We start from the raw sequence: 4,572 nt of genomic DNA on the forward strand, positions 1-4,572 counted from the left end.
GACTTCAATGTAGGATATGCAGATTCCAGGATCTTTAATACAGAAACATGATACCAACAACAAAGACTGTGTGAAAAATAAAAGTGTGTTGGCACTACAGACAATGTCTTGGATTGGACGATCTAGCTTGCCTGGAGACTAGAGTTGGTCTTGTGCCAGGAAACTTCAGGGGTTGGGTCTCTTTGTATTTAGGCCAAGGTTATTTCTTTCCATGTTCCTTATATTTTGGTGGGCCTATGCAAACAACAATTGCCACTCTAACACCATTTTTACTGTGCTCCTTTGACTCTAATCCTTAAAAAGAACTCACTTAAAATTTGAGGTTAACTTAAGCTAATATGCATGTATATGGAAATGTAAGAAAATACTATGCCTGTAATGTTTAAGGACTTACGTAAGTCTTATGGCTTTGGATTGCCTTGTGTGCTGTTAAGAAATATTATAATGTGTTACTATCTGGGGGCTTGAGGAACAAAGTAATTGTACATGGATTCTGTCTTAATGTTCTTTGGCTGAAATTTCAAAGTTAAGATATCAGCAAGGGTACTTCTGAGAATTATGTTATGGGTGATTGTCCTTCCACTGTAACTTTACCTTGTCCTCTTTCTTTGCATCCTTGTTCTCATAATTAAAAATAAAAAATAATAAAGTAATTATACAATAAAAAAAGAATAATAAAAAAAGTACAAACATTGACTCTTAAAATAAATAAGTTCTGGGAATATAATATGCATATTGTATTGGTAGAGGTTGCTAAGAGTACAGATTTAAAGTTACTCATTACAAGGGAAAATTTATGACTATACGATAACAGTTGTTAACTAGACTTCTGTAGTGATTGTAAGGGTTGCTGGGAGAAAAACCAGGCAATCCCCACTCCCGCCAGGAGAAAGGCTGATTAAACCTGAAGACATTGAATATTGATGCATGCCATAAGTCACAAGGAGTGACTACAAGAGAAAAATGGGATGTCAGCCTAACCATAAATGAGAAGGGCTGCTACGAAAACCCACCTGACCTGCTTGGAGGATAAGATGGGAACTTTTAAGCTAAGAACACTATACCACTTACTATACTTTTCCTCTCTGCCAGATGAAAGCTATATAATTCTACCATAGGCTGCTGGCAATTGTGACTCTGGCAGCCTCTGTGGAAAATGTCAGACCTTGCCTTGCAGTGCACCCGCCAATAAAGACCCTCATTGGTCAAACCTGCCTCTGCCTCTTCTATTCCACCTTTCAATGATTATTTTATAAAATGCACTTATTGATTCATTGTGTTGCATACCTGACTATTACTATGTTTATGTAATAAAACTATTACAATAGTAGTACTTTTATACTATTAAAACCTTAATCCCATATTTGTAATTTTTTATTTTTATTTTATTGAAACAATTGTGATCTATAGAGTCCTTCATAGTTGAATTTCAGATATACAGTGAATCAGTGCCTGTCCCACCACCAGTGTCAACCTCCCTCCACCAATGGACCCAGAATGCATCCTATACAATAACCTTTTGCCCCCTGGCCTGCCAGTATAATAAGATTCTTTTAAGACCCTAAATTCTATTATTGTTGACTTTGGCTTGGATATTTAGTTCTGTCCTTATTTATTTGGCCTCTGAACCCCAACCTTTCTTTATTCCTTTTCTCTTAGTTTTATAGAAAAAATGAGGGAATATGTGGTAAAATAAAATAATTGGTGTTCCAACATTCTATGAAAAAGGCAGAAGCCCCAATTTAAAAGAGATAAAAAAAATATACAATAAGTGCTCGCTTCAGCAGCACATATACTAACATTGGAATGATACAGAAAAGATTAGCATGGCCCCTGCGCAAGGATGATACACAGATTCGTGAAGCGTTCCATAATTTTAATATATATACATATATACATATATATACAATAAAAAGGGGTGTGTGTAGCAGTTTTGGGTTTTTTCCTTTGTTTTTTTCTTTCGTTTGTTTTGTTTTTTGTCCTTTTCTGCATAGGCACAGCAAAATGTGGGGTAAATATAAAAGAAGAACCTTTTACCTAAAAAACAGGGAGACCTTGCCCATGAAACATCCTGGCAAAAGACCAACTACAGGCTCCAGGCATACCAAATTGTCTAGCACCATATTCTTTCTCTGTGGTCCCAGTAAAAGCTCTTCACAATCACGGTTGTCATGGTCAGGTTTCTGTAGTTAGAAATCCTGGTTTTTGTAAAGATCTTATGTCAAAGTCAGGGTGACATGGCGCATCTTCTGGTTTTATCTCATCATTAGGTGGCAATGCAGAAAACCCTGCCCTGAAAGCAGTTGTTGCTGTTACCAAGTCATCAGGGTTTCATAGGAACTCACTCTGGAGCAAGTTGATGCCTGAGCAGCATTAGAGCTTTCCCTGATGGAAGTCCAATTCCTGGTGCTGGAGAAGAAAACTGTGCTGTTTCCATAGATGAGGTCCAAGGTTCAAGGGTGAATGGCCGATGTCCAATCTTCTGAAGTCTAAGCCAAGTCACTATGACAAGTGTTCAGGGTGTAAGGCCTCACTGCAATATAAAATTTATGTCTTCCTCATTCCTATTAGGTAAGAACTTGTTTGCATACATAGATTTCCCCCATTTTAATGTGCCTATACAAAAGGTACAATGCCACATGGTGCTACTGGTGCATACGGGGGTAAAATAACAAGATAAATAATCCTGATAATCTGGTTTTAACATTAACTTGGAACACTAGAGGACTTATCAAATAGAATTTCCTACTAAATAGATCCAAAAAAAGGAATGGGGAAAACTGCCACTACATAAGAAGATAGACAATAAGAGTTGTACCTATTAAGGAAACACATCTAAAGAAATATTTGAAAGAGATATGCATGTCCCCTTTAAGTCTTTTGAAATAGTCTGGCAGGGGATAAAATCCAGATCATAGCTTCAGCCTGCAAGATGGTCTTGTGGAGTCTGAGAAATGACTCCCAGCTGTCACATATCAGCAAATGTCCTTTTTCTCAGAAACCAAATTTAAATCTAGTAGTGAGCAACAGACGACAGCAAAGAGAAATGGAGGAAAAGGGACCTCTGAGAGCAAATCAGCAACAGCAGAGGTGGCAGCTTCTTCTTGGGCTGAGGCAAGGTGGGCTGGGAATATATCTTTTCACTTTGGGAACTTGTTGACAGCTGGCTAGGGTGGGGGAAACATTCAGGTTCCTAAGCTGAAGATCTCTTTGAGGTATAGACAAGAATACAAGTTTCTGTGTTTCACCTCTACCACTCAGTTGCTTCTCTTTTCCTCATTATACTCTAGAGCTAATGGTGTTCAGGACAACTAACAATTAGACCATTGTGTTACTTCATGCAGTAATTCTAACTACCACATATAAGTGATATCATTCTGTATTTCTTCTTCTGGCTTACTTCATTTAACATAATTGTTTCAAGTTCGATTCATGTTGCTTCACATTGCAAGATGGCATTATTCATTACAGCTCTGTAGTATTCCACTCTGTATATGTACCATATCTTCATGATACACTCATCTGTACTTGTACATTCAGTTTGATTCCAAGTCTTAGCTATTGTATTGAGTGCTGCAATGAATATATTATATTTCTATACTATCTTTTGGATGAATGTTTTCTGTTCTGGGAAGATATCCAAAAGGGGAATTGCTGAGTCCTATGACAGCTCAATTACATATATATGTAATCTAGGTAAAATGATCATTTTGATCATATTGATTCTGCCAATCCGTGAGCATAGAATGTTCTTCAATTTCTTTCAGAAGTGTTTTGAAGTTTTCTTTTCTTTCTTTTATTTTTGGTTTTTGGGTCACAGCAGCAGTGCTCAGGGGCTACTCCTGGTTCTACACTCAGAAATCATCCCCAGCAGGCTCAAGAGACCATATGAAATGCCAGGATTTGAATCACTGTTCTTCTGCATGCAAGGCAAATGCCTTACTTCCATGCTATCTCTCTGGCCCCTGAAGTTTTCTTTATATAGGTCTCTCATCTCAGCTCTCTTGTTAGGTTTATTCCCAGGTACTTGATAGTTTTGGATGCTATTTTAAATTGGATGGATTCTTTTATCTCTTTTTCCTTGATTCATTATTCAAATAAAGAAATGCAATTGTCTTTTATGTGTTGACTTTGTAGCTGGCCAATTTATTGTATCAGTTTATTGTTTCTAGGAACTTTTCTGAAGACTCTTTAGAATTTCTAATGTATATCATCATGCTGTCTTCAAATAGAGATAGTTTGACTTCTTTAACCATTTGTATTTCTTTGATTTATTTCTCTTGTCTGATTGCTATTGCTAGGACTTCTAATACTATGTTGAATAAGAGTGAAGATAGTAGATATCCTTGCCTCATGCCAGACTTTAGTGGAAATGCTTTTAGGTTTTTTTGTTTTTTTGTTTGTTTGTTTGCTTATTTTGCCAATTAGGATAATGTTGGCTGTGAGATTTTTATAGATAGCTATTACTTTCTTGAGGAAAGTACCATTCATACCTATTTTGCTAAGTATTTTCATCATGAATGGGTGTTGGATTTTGTCAAATGCTTTTGCTGCATCAACTGATATGATCAT

At 36.7% G+C, this 4,572-nt stretch overlaps 1 non-coding gene across 1 annotated transcript; it reads left to right on the forward strand.

Moving 5' to 3' along the window:
* The first annotated feature begins 1,771 nt into the window (after nt 1-1,771).
* Nucleotides 1,772-1,878, forward strand: LOC126005766 (U6 spliceosomal RNA). Its single transcript, XR_007494801.1, has one exon. It is a non-coding gene; the product is annotated as a U6 spliceosomal RNA (small nuclear RNA).
* The last annotated feature ends 2,694 nt before the right edge of the window (nt 1,879-4,572 follow it).

This window comes from Suncus etruscus, chromosome 3, assembly GCF_024139225.1.
Source record: "Suncus etruscus isolate mSunEtr1 chromosome 3, mSunEtr1.pri.cur, whole genome shotgun sequence".
NCBI classification, from domain to species: domain Eukaryota; kingdom Metazoa; phylum Chordata; class Mammalia; order Eulipotyphla; family Soricidae; genus Suncus; species Suncus etruscus.